The sequence below is a fragment of the Pelophylax lessonae genome (assembly GCF_965119305.1).
Source record: "Pelophylax lessonae genome assembly, chromosome: 1".
NCBI lineage: Eukaryota > Metazoa > Chordata > Amphibia > Anura > Ranidae > Pelophylax > Pelophylax lessonae.
The window spans coordinates 820,556,172-820,573,242 of NC_138768.1; the positions used below are offsets into that span (position 1 = coordinate 820,556,172).

Below are 17,071 nucleotides of genomic sequence, written 5' to 3' on the forward strand. Positions count from 1 at the left end.
TTCCGTTTCGTAGTAACACACTACAGTCCATTGAACATGGTTTCCTATGGGTCATGTTCACATCTGTGAATTTTATGGAAAGGGCCTGGAACTTTTTTCATATTTCTGGTTCCATAGACTTCAATGGATCAAAAACGTGTATTGAAAAATGCAAAATGCACCTGGAATATGCATCAACTGCAACCTGCATTGGTGTGAACCAGGCCATACTCAGCAAAAGGGTCCTTTCACACGGTCTTTCCGCCTGGCGGACTCCGTTTTGCTCAGCGGGGATCGATCCGCTGATCCCCGCCGAGCAGGCGGATGACAGGTCCGTCTCTGCTTTCAATGCAGAGACAGACCTGTCAGATCCCCGCTCTCCTCTATGGGAGATCGGATGATAACGGACCGCCTGTCTGTTTTCACCTGATCCTATCCGATCCTCCAGACGGATGAAAAATAGGGTTTCCATTCGTCTGGATTTCTTGGACAAGATCAGATCAGATAGCAGAGGGAGTCAGTGGACATGTCACCGCTGACATCCACTGCTCCATAGAGGTGCATGGAGCCATCTAAATCCGTCAACAGATGGATGAAAAACGAACAAACGGACCGTATGTGTGAAAGGGGCCTAATAGAAATTTCTAGGCTGCACTAAAATTTGGTGTATTTATGATATTGCAAAAGTTATAGCTACTGGTGTGTTCTGGTGGGGGAAGGGAGGTGTACATAATAGCTCAGCTGGAGAGATCGCTGTACTAACATCAGATTGTTAGTACAGGATCTCCTCCGAGCTCGCTGGGTTGAACCAAAAAAAAAAATTTCTAGTGTGTACCAGGCTTTACACTGACCACTACACTTGTAACATTGCTTGTAATAACTGACATGTGACACATTAATTTAATATGTGCTTCTGAGATGTGAGAGTATTTTGAGTATGTCAGTAATTTGGAATGTCACTTTTGACCTGTGTTTTATTTAGATGGTGTTTCTGATTGCTGTCAGCTCCATGCAAAGCAGTATTTCAGTTGATGGACAAAAGTTAATTGAATCACCTACCAGCTTCTTGTTTTTCTTGTCCCTTCACTGGGGAGATTTTACTACAATAGTTGTTATCGCCACTCTTGCTTTACTAGTTCATAATGAAGATGTCACTTTATCACAGCTAGAATATCCAATTTCTTCTTTAAAGCATTTGTTATCCCAAAACTTCATATTCGTGATATGTGCCTGCTGTACCAAGTACTTGCATGACAAAGTCTCCTGTTCTCTTTGTATTGCTTCCTTTATGTGAAATCCCTGGTGTTCCTGGTCTTTTGTCCCCTGTCCCCAGAAAAGTAACAGATAGGAAATCTTTCAAGGGGGGGGGGGTCCCCAAGGGATTACCTTAATTTGAAAGGATTGCCTCTCACTTTTTTTGTCTTGGCTATGGTACAGGAAGTGAAGGGAAATCTCCCCCAATGGGACTTAGATGGCAAAATATAAACTGACGGGGTTAGTACCTCCCTTATTCTATACAAAATGAAAAAACAAAGTTTTGCCTATAGTTCTGCTTTAAAGAGGAAGTAAACCCTCCTCTGCAAGTTGTACCTATAGGTAAATCAAACAACAAAGGGACTTCCAGCGCTAACTGTGATATCTCTCACTCTCAGGAATGAATAAAGTCAAATTACCGTGTGGTGCTGCTGCTAATTAATGCTGATTCAGCATAAGTCAGTGAATGGGGGGGAGGGGCAGCAGCGCTATCCCACGGTACATAGTCTACAATGTAACTCAGGCAGGCTTGATGGAAAACCTTGAAAAGTTTATTTATAAAAATTATATATAGTGATGATGATTAAAACATAATAAAATGTATTCCAAACCAGATCTGTGGCGTTGCTGGGGGTCACAGGATGACAGAGCCGCTGGGTGAGCCGGAACTGTGTAGATGATCACAGCAGGGAACCAGGCATAAGGGAGAAGGATCTTATGTGCCAAAAGCAGACCGGACCAGCCGGTAAGGTGGCGTGGCTTCCTCCCACCCGATAGCGTAGCTGCTCGCACTGAAGCAGTGTAGACGTGCCGCGGAGCCGCCAACCAGAGGTATCCACAGCGGAGGCCGCTACTCGTAAGCGGCGTCAGCAAGCGTCGGGACCTGGCCTGGAAAGCATCAGAGTTGCCGTGACGACATGTTTCGCACTGCTGTGCTTTGTCAAAGTCAAGGTTTTCCATCAAGCCTGCCTGAGTTACATTGTAGACTATGTACCGTGGGATAGCGCTGCTGCCCCTCCCCCCCATTCACTGTACCTATAGGTAAGCCTATGATAAGGCTTACCTATAGGTACTGTAAATATCTCCTAAACATGCACCGTTTAGGAGATATTCACCTTAGATGCATCCAGTGACGTCACTGGCGCATGTGCTCTGAAGGAATGGCCGCTGGTGCCATTCCTTCAGAACTCCATGCCGTGACCATTAGCTCCCGCGCGAGTGCGTGACGTCACCGAGGCTCCAGCCAATCAGATGGCCGGATGCCGCGATCCCGGAAGACTGGACATGTCGCCCGTCATATAGGTAAGCAGGCAGCACGGCGGGGGCTTGTTCTAAGGTAAGTATTTCATAATGAGCTAGTATGCGATGCACACTAGCTCGTTATGTGTTTGTCTTTCAGAGTGAAAAAGAAGAAAAAAAAAAAAAAGGGGTTTACAACCTCTTTAACATAAAAACATTTATCTGATGTTAATTTGGATGTGACTTTCAGGAGTCGGACCTTCCTTGTTTGCATTGCAGTAACTGAACTGAAAAATATGTATACCTTTTAAAGGAAACAATATATCAAAGCTCAAATTTTCTATTCTATATTTCTTTGGGGTTGTTTAGTAAGATTATGGTTGGTACTCAGATACTACAAGGGTAACGATGGTGGTTCATGACTGATCAAAGGTTGGCAGACCCTGCTTCTCTCCAAAACTAGCTTACCTGGTCAATGCAAAATAAAAATAGTGCTGCAGGCCATAGACTCCAAATAAAGCCCTACCCTGGGCTCATTCACCCCAACCCCTAGTGCTCCCTTTTCTACAGAGGTCCCCTCTGGCTGTATTATAAGCTTTTTTTTATACTTTCCTTTTCGAGATGTTTACCGGGCCTTCGCACAAGGTTCAGGATTCTTTCTCTTTGGATCCTCTTCTGTAATTACCTTTTTCTTCATACCTTTTTGTTTTTTTCACTAGGTGTTAGTGAAGTTATTGTTTGTTCCCTGTATCTTTTGTTTGCTTTACCTTTAAATGACAGGCTCACATTGAGAGTGCTCACATTATGGCTGCATATTGTAGTGTTATGACCAATCAGTTCCCCTGTGTCCATTATTTAATTCAGCCTGCTTGTCCCTATTCCCCAAGCAACATCTTGCTCTGGGTCATACAGTGTCCAATCCATGCCAATCCATGCTTCACCAGTTCTTTTGTGTCACATAACAAATTTGGAAGTGCTAATGTGATGAAACTTTGCTCTGGTAATTGCTCTGCCTGTTTGTGACGTTTCAGATGTAATTACAGAGATTGTGGAATATATCATTTTGTTCAGAGGAAGTGTCAGGTCTCACACTACAGACAGAGGTCATGCATTAACCTGTGCAGTGCCATGCTGCATGCCTAGGGTTGCCACCTGTCCAGAATTTATTTCTGTGTGCAGGTTTCAGTCCACCTGAAGACAAGCCCCACAGCACCAGTCCTCCTACCCCCCTCTCCCCTCTCTTTGGCTACCAGTGGTTTTAATTATATTGGTAGGGGGGACACTTTAACTGGGGTACAGACTGACATGGGGGGATTATACGGGGGGGGGGGCAGACTGACCTGGGGTGATTATACTGGGGGACAGACTGACCTGGGGAGATGTACTGAGGGACAGACTGACCAGGGAGGCATTATACTAGAGGACAGACTGAGCTGGGGTGGATGTACTGGAGTACAGACTGACCTAAGGGGGGGGTTGTACTGGGGGATAGACTGACCTTGTTTGAATTATCTACGCTCCTTAAACTCCTCCCAATATTAACACAATTTGGCCGAAACCCACTGTTCATCACAGGAAGCTACATGCGCCACAATACTACTCAAAGGTGTCCTTGGTCTTTTACAATCCTATAGTGTATACTGAGAAAAAAATTGCAGTGTGCTGCTAAAGTGTTCTGGTTTAGTTTGATGAAATGGTGGCAACCCAATGCATGCCTCATGTTTGAACACAAAGGGAAATAGGTGACACAGGAGTGTGAAGATTTACTGTACTATAAGCTGTGTAGGGCTACAAGTGACACCATGAAACTACATTATCATTGCACATTTTAGGCAGGTGAAAAAAAATATATATATATACACACACACACACACTATATTGTCAAAAGTATTGGGACGCTTGCCTTTACATGCACATAAACTTTAATGGCATCCCAGTCTTAGTCTATAGGGTTTAATATTGAGTTGACCCACCCTTTGCAGCTAGCAAGGCCTTCTCTCGTCCAACATCAGTGCCTGACTTCACAAATGCGCTTTTGGAAGAATGGTCAAACATTCCCATAGATTCAGTACTAAACCTTGTGGACAGTCTTCCCAGAAGAGTTGAAGCTGTTATAGCTGCAAAGGGTGGGCCAACTCAATATTGAACCCTACGGATTAAGACTGGAATGCCATTAAAAATCATGTGTGTGTAAGGGCAGGCGTCCCAATACTTTTGACAATATAGTGTATATAGGTATACGAGGTATGGCTAAAAAATTTGGTGAATGGTATGAGTAAACAAAACAGAAGATACATTTAAATTACCTGTATTGGCCTTCAAAATAATCGCCATCCTTCACAACTTACTTTTAGCAATGTTAATATAGCTTCTGGAAACTGTCAACAAAGGCCTCTTTAGGAATGGACAGTAGAACCGCTGTCACACATTCTTGGATTGCTGCCACGTCTGCAAAACTTGTGCCTTTCATGACCCTCTTCAGGCTGGGAAACAGAAAGAAGTCAGCAGGTGCCAGATCAGGGGAGTACGGTGGATGATCGAGAACAGGTACGCCACGCTGAGCCCAGAATTGGCGCATGTGGATCTCATAGTGCGCCGGCACATTATCATGCAGCAACATCCACTGTCCAGTCCTGTGCAACTCTGGCTGAACACAGCGAATGCGTCGTTGCTATGGTTTAAGAACTTGATGTTCACTTGGTTGCTCTATTGCACTGTGGCCCTTCCCTTTTATACTGACTGCGCTCGATTCCCGCAGTTTACCCTGACGGTTATGTGTTCTCCACGCTGCTTTTCAACGTGTCTCTGGATAGCCATGTGCATGTGCAGCCTTTAGCCTAAGATCAAGTTTATTATCTGTTCTTATCAGTGTCCAGTAGGGGTGCTGTGCTGTCATTCTGGCTTGACCAGGATATGGGTTGGTTGGCTATGTACCCCTGCTGGAGTGATGGGGGCTTGGAAGGCTAGTACTGACTGGCACAGAAATCAAGGCACCCACAGGCTGTCGGAGCCCAAGAGTAATCCGTTCTGGAAAACTGGAAGAGCTCATTATCTCCTGATTTGAGTGTATCTACCTTATCTGGCCATGGGCTGGGAAGGGAGAAAGTCCACGGTCATCCTAGGGGTGCTCTTAGTAACACTTGGGTTTGGGACCCCACAGTCGGACCTGGCACATGGTCACATCTCCAAACACATTTTCTGCACTGCGCCTTTTAGGACTTGGCTTTTTGGTTAAGTCCAGGGGCAACTTTTGTCTGTCTTTCACGGCCACTTATTTATTTTCATTTATTTTTCTCCACTGTTTGTCACTCCTTAACTTTTGTGTGTGTGTGTTTTTTTTTTTTTTATCACTAAGATGAAGGGTGTGAGTCCACCCTGACGTTTAGGGGGAAGATGTGTGACCTTCTGGTTTCTTCCTCCCCTGCCCTTGGGGGGGGGTCTCAACCCAGTACTCGTTTGTCGGCTGGCCTAGAAGAAGGGGGTCTGCCAGGCGACAGACCACTGGCACCCTATGTCTTTGTCAGCAGCCTTGCACCCTGGGGGATCAGGGAGAGGTCATACCCTTTTGAGGGTTGGACTAAAGCACACCCTTAAGTGTACTTTTTTGTGTGTGTTTCGTATGCACGTTTTTTTGTTCACTTAACCGGGCCTTTTTCTGACATTTGTTTTTTTATTTGCTAAAAAATTACTGAGAACCCCCAAATATTATATATTTTTTTTTTAGCAGAGACACTAGAGAATAAAATGGTGATCATTGCAATATTTTTTATTTCACCGTATTTGCGCAGCGTTCTTACAAGCGCAATTTTTTCATTTTTCTGAATTAAAAAATCGAAAAACAGTAAAGTTAGCCCAATTTTTTTCTATAATGTGAAAGATAATGTTACGCCAAGTAAATAGATACCCAACAAGTCATGCTTCAAAACTGCCCACGCTCGTAGAATGGCGACAAACACTGGTACTTAAAAATCCCCATTGGCGACACTTTAAAATGGTTTACAGGTTATCTGTTTAGAGTTACAGAGGGGATCTAGGGCTCTAATTATTGCTCTCGCTATAACGATCGCGGCGATACCTCACATGTGTGGTTTGAACACTGTTTGCATATGTGTATATTTATTTTATTTTTTATTTTTTCACGTTTTTTTTTTTTTTATCACTTTTATTCCTATTACAAGGAATGTAAACATCCCTAAGCATAACAGGACCTCTTTAATGGGAGACCTCATATCTCACATCTACACTAAAAAAAAGTCATTTTTTTTCACGATGGAAAAAAATGGGCTCTTTAAATGCGTTGATAGGAAGCGACGTATGATGTCGCTCCGGTCCTCCAAGGCCATAGAGCCTAGTGAGGGCCATCTTGCCCTCACTCGACTTCCTTTCTGAGAGGATAGCGGACCTGATAGTTTTCCAGGAATGACCGGGAAGCAACAGGGGGGACACCTCTCCCGCCATCCATAAGGGTCATCCTGTGGCAAATCCGCTGCTGGGACCACCCTTATGTTAAAGAGGAAGTAAACCCTCCTCTGCAAGTTGTACCTATAGGTAAGCCTATGATAAGGCTTACCTATAGGTAGTGTAAATATCTCCTAAACATGTACCGTTTAGGAGATATTTACCTTACATGCAGCCAGTGACGTCACTGGCGCATGCGCTCTGAAGGAACGGCCGCTTGTGCCGTTCCTTCAGAGCCCCGTGCCGTGACCGTCGGCTCCCGCGCCGGTGCGCGGGAGTGACGTCAACGTGGCTCCGGCCAATCAGATGGCCGGATGCCGCGATCCCGGAAGAGGGGCGACTGGACATGTCGCCCGTCATACAGGTAAGCGGGCGGCACGGCGGGGGCTCGTTCTAAGGTAAGTATTTGATAATGAGCTAGTATGCGATGCATACTAGCTCATTATGTCTTTCTCTTTCAGGGTGAAAAAAATAAATAAAAATTTTCGGTTTACAACCTCTTTAAAGCGGACAGCCTGCTGTTTATAAAAATACCGAGGTTATGGCAGCTATCTGCTGTCATAACCCCGGTATTTAACGTCAAATTACCGCCGTAAATACATGGTGGGCGGTCCGTAAGTGGTTAATGGTTTTTCTGTTTTCAGGTTTTTGCACCACTGCGGATTAAAAAAAAAAAATGTGCATGCGCGCACACCTGGCCCATGTTGCCGTTGAGATATCGGAGCATTCATCAAACTTTTAAAACACACCTCTATTCACTTTACTGATACATTTATCTAAAGCATAATGTGCTTGAGCTATATGAGATTTGTCACAGAAGAGATTTTCTAGCAATGCTTTGTAGCAGCCAGATTATCTCTCTCATTAGCATTTTGGTGCTAGGAAAAAATAATTGCAGCCAATGACAGGTTTATCTCAGCAATTCCAGCGATTTGTAGCTTATTTGGTTAGCAATCGACTTTTACCTTTGAAGTCAGCTACAAGGACAGTATAGTATATTTTTACTGAGCTGTGTATCCTAAATTACAATATGGCACAGAACCTAAAAAGTGAGATTTGTGGCTAGAAAATTTGTTGGTGTGACATGGCCGTGTATCTTATGTTTTTATATTTTAAATTGGGTCTCTGAACAAATCCTGATCACTATAGCAACTGGAAAAAGTCTCCTGGCTAACACGATGCCTTGTCCATATGCATCCCTAGGCCCGGAAACTGGGTGCTGGGCCAGCGGCCTCCCCAGAGCCGGTGGTATTGTGTGTAATGATTAGTGCTGGGGCTTAAACTGACTAGGCTGAAAAAAAAAATGAAAGCAGAAATAAACTGTAACAAAAACAAACCACAAATAAATAAAACTTTATTTCAAAAGGGACGTGCTATGTCTCTTTTGCAGTAAAACAAACTTTAAACATATAAAACCACAATGCACCTGCCCTTACAATAATACAAAATAATTTAAAAGGTTACACAAAGTAAAGAAGGCAGCTAGCACAGTTCACTGGAAATGAAACATAAAAATAACATCATGTCACGCCCCTGATGACGTCTATATGGTGAAACGCGTTGGAAAGAGCTTTGTCACGTAACGTTGCTGTGCCATGGAAGGCGGCCACTTTTATGTTTGGAAACATTCTTGCTATTTTTATGGATTGACATGCAAATTTTACATCAATGCTTATGAGTATACTGTGAATTTTTTAAATACATTTTTGGAATATAAGTAATACTGCACAATAAAGTGTCCTTTATCTGTCTCGAAACCCTGCGTGATCTGAGGTCCTTCTCCGTTGAAGTCCCTTATTTCAATGTGACTACAGAAATCTGGTGATCCTGTCGATATGGTGGCTTGGCGCTGTGTTAATTGAGCTTGTTTGACTACTATGCAGGGTGGTCCACTACTGAGGGTAAGGGTCAGTGTGTGCTTTGCTCTTGGTGGAGCACCTTTATAGCACTTCTTGTGTGTGGAAATTGCACAGGTTGGATCCCAAACTTTGGAGCCTTATCCTAAAGAAAATAACTCAGTCAGAATGCCATGGTGCCGGAACGAATGAACTAGTGATCAACATCGTTTTTTTTAATGCCGATACTGATACCGATATTTTGGTCATCAGATATCGGTATCGGCCGATATTTGTCGATATTTTCGAACATTTAAAAAATGTTTTTATTTTTTATTTTTTCACAGATACTGTTGTGGAGGGATCTGGGGGTCTAAAAGACCCCAAACCCCTTCTCTGCATTTAAAAGCATTCAAAACGCCAAGTTTGGCTGTTTTGAATGCTCGCATTTTTTTTAATTTGCCGCCGAGTACCCGGCAGTGATGTCATGGCATCACTTCCAGGTTTTTTGCATGGAGACCCGATCAGAGCAGAATGTGGCTTTGATCGGGTCTTCTCTTCGGCGGCCGTGCAGGTAGGATGGGATGGGACACCCAGGCGAGCCGCGGAAGGCAGCGGAAAGGGGGGGGACGTCCCCTCTAGCTCCTTGTAATGACAGCCGAGTGACTTCTCAGCCGCATCGGTTGTCATTACAAGACAGCCAACCATCGGCTATGGACGCCGGTACCTGGGGGGATGCCTCTAGCTGCAGGCATCACTCCGGTACAAGCACTTTCCCGAAATATCGGCAATATCGGTCACCTTGGTGGCCGATTCCGATATATCGGGGAAAGTACATATCGGCCCTCAATATATAGGCTTTGCCGATAATCGGTCGATCCCTAGAATGAACTCCCACACACATACAGTTAGATCGTTTCCCACTGGCTAATGAAGATGGTCGTAGATCCACCACCTGAAATAAGCTGGGGACAGCTTGAGGAGGGTTTTTCCTATTTGGGTAATTTCTTTTCACATCCTGTCCTTCTGACCAGACTTTATAGGCACAAAAGGTTATGGAAATCTCTCTTTTGCTACATTCACAGTCATGATTTCTAGCGGCCTGAATCAGAGATTCCTGCTGCGGCTCTGAGCTCCTGGGTGTGGTCGCTGGCCATGTTCACTGTAATAACAGGTTGCTGGGGTCTTCAGCTATTTGCTGCTATCCACACCTCCAGTGATTACCTTTGGTGATTGCTCCCGGACACACACAAAGTTGAATGGGTTGTGTTCAGTGAACGGTACAGACTGCCCAACGTGGCAGCGAGAACATTTTTTCCAGCGCTGTAATGTAAAGCATCGCAGTCACAGCATATGTACACCCCCCCCCCCCCCCTCTGCTTAAAGGGGAGTGGTTGGGGGAGTAAAAACACACCTCAAAGAGTAAACTCCACTTTTGTTGAGAAAAAAACATTCCCCTCTGGGTGATCTATATGCATTGCAAGGATTTTAACAAACTTTGTTGCAGATTCCTACCTTCTGTTGTTCTGAAGAAATCCCTGTGTGTTTCTCTGTGCCCCTGTGCTAAGTGAGTCTAATGGGAGTGGTTTTATAATTATCAACCAGCTGCTGCACCTGCATGGCTCTAATGAGGAAATTTCAGGGTCTGCATTCCTATAGATGTGATTTCCAATTGGGACTATCTTGCCAAAAATGACATTTTTGCTGCAGGGGATGCCAAAAATCTGACTTGTATCTTAGTGCAGACTTCTGGTAAAATAAGTGAAACAATCATAAAGCAGGAAATGATGTTTCTGGGGTGTGTTCTGTATATATTCTGTGTACAGAACACCTCCAGTTTGTCATATTAGATTGTATTTCACAGAAATCCACAGAGTTGCAGATCGAAAAGGAAAGGTAATTTTTAATAACATTCAATTTGCAATATGACTTGTGTTGCAATTGTATATGCTATATATTTTTTTTTCTTATTTGCTATTTTTATAACATATTAATTATAAAATTATAATATATTTTCCCTTGAAAGTGGAATTACCCTTAAAGCTGCAAAGGCAGCAGACGGGAGTGTACACATGCCACAGGCATGATCGTCCCCTGCCTGCTGAGCTTGACCCATTCAACTACCCCCAAACACGTGCAATGCATGCAGTTGTGTGACACCGTGTTGCACATTTTTGGGGATTAAAATGAGAAGTGAGCAGGCAACATAATGCCCAGTCACCCCATGTCAAATGCCCTCTGAAAAGCAATCTACTGCAGATTGCTCTCCAGTGGGCACTGCTAGAGTAATGGGCCATTAGACTTTTGCATTGCATTGCTTTTCATTTTGAATGGCACCCCAATGCATTGCAACATCCATGGCAATGCACCATAGTGTGTTGTGTTAAAAATATTTGTGACATTTTGGTGCATTGGCAGCCCATTATTTTTAGTGGGCTGCCTTAATGTAACACATGTACAGAGTGTTAATGCACTGCAAAAAATGTAAGTGGGACAGATTTGGGAGAAATAGGTGTAATCTTTTCTTACCTTCCTGGCTGCAGTTTAACCACTTCTGGAGATTTTCCCCCTTAAAGACCAGGCCATTTTGTGCGATTCGGCACTGCGTTATTTTAACTGACAATTGTGCGATCGTGCGACGCTGTACCCAAATAAAATTTATGTCCTTTTTTTGACACAAACAGAGCTTTCTTTTGATGGTATTCGATCACCTGTGCAGTTTTTTTTTGCGCTTTAAACAAAAAAAAAAAAAGCGACAATTGTAAAAAAAAACCTATATTTTTCGCTTTTTGCTATATAACATTCCCCCCCCCCCCCCCCCAAATAAAAAATCAAATTTTTTCATTATTTTAGGTCAATTTGTATTCTGCTACATATTTTTGGTAAAAGAAAATCCCAGTAAGCGTATTTTGATTGGTTTGCGCAAAAGTTATCACGTCAACAAACTAGGGGAAAGATTTATGTAATTTTTATTTTTTTTACTAGTAATGGCGGTGAAATGCAATTTTAAGCGGGACTGCGACATTGCGGCGGACAGATCGGACCCCTAACTGAAATTTTTGACACTTTTGGGGGGACCAGTGATATTACTACAGTAATCAGTGCTATAAATATGCACTGTTACTGAAATGACACTGGCAGCGAAGGGGTTAACCCGAGGGGCAAACAAAGGGTTAAGTGTGAGCCTAGGGGGTGTTTTCTAACTGTGGGGGATGGGCTTGTAAAATCAATACAGAGACTTGTGTTCCTAAATAGGAGGAACAGAGAAGCTCTGCATTAATTCCACATAGAACAATGGTCTGCTGCGTTTACAACAGCAGACCGGCATTCTCTCTTCATGGGAGCGATCACTGGCGGCATTTGCGGGCACCGGCCCCGTGGACCAGCTCCCCGCTGGCGAGTGGGCGCGCCCCCAGGATCGCTCCCGCAGACCGCCGTACAGCCATGGCGATTTGCTGGAACCTGCCGCGTGTATAACTGCTGGTCGGCAAGTGGTTACAGCTTGGCGAGCCATACCCATTAGATTTCCGAATAGTAGACCTATAGGCAAAACTTTTTTTTTTTTTTTCATTTTGGATAGAGTAATGGGAGGGTCATAACCCCTGTCAGAATTTTTGTTCGCCATCTGTGTCCCATTGTGGAGATTTACCTTTACTTCCTGTCCCAAAGCCAAACATGAAGTAAGAGGAAATCCCTCCAAAATAAGAGAATCCATTGGGGACCCCCAGGTTTACCAGAACTAGTGTCCCCATTGCAAGATTTCCCCTCTATTACTTTTCTGAGGACAGCCCAAAATTTGGGACTTTCTTTTACTTTCATTTCTAATGATAATGGTAAACAGGACAAATAGAGAGGGGGGAATCTCCCTAATGGGGGCAAAGGCAGCAATAGTAACCCAATAGGTGTTCTAATCCATCTCCCCTCCATCCAAAACTTTAAAAAAATAAAAGCTTTGCCTTTAGTTATACTTTAAAACCAGTTTAGCTTTGACTTTAGCAACTATTTTCTTCTCAAGGGGAATTTCCAGCTAGATTTGAAAGAGTAGGAATATAACTGAGAGCACAGCCAACACACAGCAAACGTCATTGGAAGAAAATAGTATCAAAGCCAAAGTACCTAAAAGAGGACAGATTTAATGTTGTCCTGAGTACCACTTTAGGCAAGTGTCCAGAGAGCCCATAAGGTCAAGACAGGCATTTTGTATTGGACACATTGGGGTGGATTTACTAAAAGCATATAGACTGTGCACTTTGCAAGAGCTTAGTAAATGAGGTGAAGATTCACTTTGAATACCCAATCACATGCAAGGAAAAAAAAAAAAAAAAAAAAAAAAAAAACAGCATTGTTTTGCTTGCACATGTGCAGCACTCTCCTAAACAGGTGCTAGGATTAGTTAGATTTAGTGCTGGCTCACTGTGTTCAGTGGTGCTGGGTGTGTTTTGTTAGGTAAATTTAGCGTGCCTCACTGTAACCAGTGTGGCTGTAATCATTTAGTATTTATATTTAGTTGAGTCACTGTAACCAGTGCAGCTGATTAATTAGGTCAGTTCAGTGTTCTCAGCTGCTGTTTACTCCCTCTGCTTCCAGCGAATTCTCTGAAATATAGGTGTGAAGCTATGCAGATGGCGGTATGAATATTTATGCAGCCCTGGCCAATCCCAGGGAGCAAGGCCCTGAAGGCTGCTGGGAAACTGCATTAACCCTCTGAGAGACTGAGCTTTTTGGTCTTTTCCTGCAGAGGATCAGTCCAGCCCTCCAGGGCAATGCTGCCATGTGCTTGCTGTTTGAGAGGCCTGGGGTGGGCGACCTGAGACCCTGGATCCTGAAGCTACAGAGAGCTGACTGAGGGACTGTCTGCTGAAGTACTAGTTTGGTATCACTGGACTAAGGTGCTGCTTGGAAGTTGGAAGAAGGCAACCAACTGTCCCTGGACATTTTATACAGAGAGATCTTAGAGGGCTGCTGCCACCTCTCTTGTGCTAGAACCGTGGTCTCCAAACTGAAGACCGTGGTCCGAATATGGCCCTTTTCTTGCCTTTATCCAGCCCTCGGGCACTATTCCTCCCACTGACACCAACAAGGGGGCACCATTCCTTCCTCTGACCACAACGGTGGGGAACCATTCCTTTCACTGACACAAACAGTGGAGCATTTTTTTACCCACTGACACCAGTGATGGGACACTATACCTCCTTCTACTGACTACAGGCACTATGTAATTTTTTAAATCCCACTGACGGTGGGCCATTTTCTACTCCCATTGGCCACAGTCCAGCCCCCCCCCCCTAAAGTCTGAAGGACAGTAAACTGACTACTTTGTTTAGAAAGTTTGGAGACCCCTGTGCTAGATTGGCAGCTGTGTGTGTGTGTGTGTGTGTTCGAAGGGGACAACCGCATGTGTTCTGAAGAGCTCAGTCTATCTAATTCTCTGTGAAGGGACTCCACTCTTATTGCTCTAAAGCAGGGGTGTCAAACTCAATTTCATCACGGACCGCATCAGCATTATGATTGCCCTCAAAGGGTTGGTTGTGTCTGTAAGACTAGATGTCCACGGTACCCCTCCCCTTCTTACGCCAGATGTCAAGAGCAGTCACCATCACCATCAGCAGTCAAGAGTCCTCCACCCTCCCTTACATCGCAGTGCTCTCCCTTACCTTGTGCTGCTGATGAGAAGATGCTGAGAGCATTGCTGGGAAGCAGAAAGTGCAGGGTCTGGAGAAGGAACAAAGGAATGCTGGAGCTCTCCTGCAGCTGCAGGAGATGTGGGAGGGCCACATGAGATGGTTTGAAGGGCCTTATTCGGCCCGCTGGCCTTTTGTTTGACACATGTGCTCTAAAGAAAGAAGTCTGCTATTTTCTGCTTTGACTACAAGCCAAGTCTAAAGTTTGCTACATGCAAAGACTTTTGCTTAACTCAGAAATTAGATTATTGTCCTCAAATCTGTACATTGTTTCTGTTTTTGGAGTATACTACTCAATTCTCTCAATCCTATCTGAGTTGCTCCAAAAATAATAAAAACACCCCTAGACTGGTTACTGAGGAAAAGTGTGGCTGAGATTGTATCTGGCCATGGGGCAATCCACTGGTGAAGAATCTGGGCGAATTTCCAGCGGCTCCTACAGGAGTAAGCGCTACACACGAATGGATGATGGAAGTCAGTAGAGCTTCCCTTTGTTTATGAAGTTCTGGAGCACTTTGTACTTGCAAAGTGCACAGTCTACTTTCCTTTAGTAAATCCACCCCATAGTGTGTACACTTGAGCAATACATCTGAGGTTACTGTTGGAATGAAATAAACACCGGGGACTTGTTTGTTTATAGAGAGTTCATTTGGGACTCGTCTGTATTAGTACAGTTCTGTATCTGGTTGTTTATTTAGCAGAGTCTCGTGATGAGACACTGCAGTACATTAATGGTAGTGTTGTCAGCTTCTCTTTCATCTGACATCATTTTCTCTGGTAGCCTAGTTCTATCTGAACATGATTATAGGGAATCTATGCCTTGTCATATTCTTCTCCCAGCCTGCATATTCTTTGTACATCTGGAATTCTTCACTGCAGCTGCACCCATATTTTATGTCTCCCGCAGTCAGACCTTCTGACAATAGAAAACAGAAAACCCTGCCCTTCTCATTTATCAAAGTTTAATTTTTTTTTATATTAAAAAAATGATCACTGTTTTTTTTTTTTTTTTTAACATTATTCCGTTCCAAGTTAGACAAAGACATGTTGTACTTTGTACTAGTGATTGACTGATATTGGTTTTCCATTGATGATACCGATACCGATATTTTGGCCGATGCATATCCGTATTGGCCGATATTTTTGTACATTTAAAATTTTTTTTTGTTTTTGACAGCTACTTTTGTGGAGGGATCTGGGGGTCTAAAAGACCTCAAACCCCCTCCTCTGCACTTAAAAGCATTCAAAACGCCCAAGTTTGGCTGTTTTGAATGCTGTCATTTTTTTTAATCTGGCGTCAGACAGTACCCGGAAGTGATGTTACTCATGACATCACTTTCGGGTTTTTGCATGGAGACCCGATCAGAGCCGAATGCGGCTTTTATCGGGTCTTCTCTTCTGCGGCCGTGCAGGATGGTGCCCGAGTCTCCCGGTGGGACGGGAGACCCGGGCGATCCGCGGAAGGCGGTGGGAGGGGGGGGGGACGTCCCATCCTGCTCCTTATAATGACAGCTGCATCGATTGTCATTCCAAGACAGCTGACCATCGGCTATGGACGCCGGTACCGGGGTGATGCCTCTAGCTGCAGTCATCACTCCGGTACATGCACTTTCCCGAAATATCGGCAATATCGGTAACCTCCGGGGCCGATTCCGATATATCGGGAAAAGTGCATATCAGCCTTCGATATACAGTCAGGTCCATAAATATTGCGACATCGACACAATTCTAATCTTTTTGGCTCTATACACCACCACGATGGATTTGAAATGAAACAAACGAGATATGCAGACTTTCAGCTTTAATTTGAGGGTATTTACATCCAAATCAGGTGAAAGGTGTAGGAATTACAACAGTTTGTATATGTGCCTCCCACTTTTTAAGGGACCAAAAGTAATGGGACAGATTAACAATCATAAATCAAACTTTCACTTCTTAATACTTGGTTGCAAATCCTTTGCAGTCAATTACAGCCTGAAGTCTGAAACGCATAGACATCACCAGACGCTGGGTTTCATCCCTGGTGATGCTCTGCCAGGCCTCTACTGCAACTGTCTTCAGTTCCTGCTTGTTCTTGGGGCATTTTCCCTTCAGTTTGGTCTTCAGCAAGTGAAATGCATGCTCAATCAGATTTAGGTCAGGTGATTGACTTGGCCATTGCATAACATTCCACTTCTTTCCCTTTAGAAACTCTTTGGTTGCTTTCGCAGTATGCTTCGGGTCATTGTCCATCTGCACTGTGAAGCGCCGTCCAATGAGTTCTGAAGCATTTGTCTGAATATGAGCAGATAATATTACCCGAAACACTTCAGAATTCATTTTAGAGTATGGTTTCTGCGCTATCTTGGAGAGGATTAGCTAATCACCCTAATGCAGCATATACATGAACTAATACCAGATAAAACAGTTTAAATATTCAATATATAGGGTGTTGTATTGCGCTTCAGGGCTTGCTACATATTCGAAACTCAAACCTTATTAGTGTTGTATTCACTATTTTCTGATCAAAGGTAATAATATACAGTGGGTACGGAAAGTATTCAGACCCCCCTTACATTTTTCACTCTTTGTTATATTGCAGCCAATTGCTAAAATCATTTAGGTTCATTCTTCTTCCTCATGAAT

The 17,071-nt window shown here is 43.8% G+C and overlaps 1 protein-coding gene across 8 annotated transcripts in view; it reads left to right on the forward strand.

The window, feature by feature from the left end:
* REEP1 (receptor accessory protein 1) overlaps positions 1–17,071 on the forward strand; it is a 189,918-nt gene that overhangs the window by 89,598 nt on the left and 83,249 nt on the right. The gene's annotated exons all lie outside the window — the stretch shown is intronic.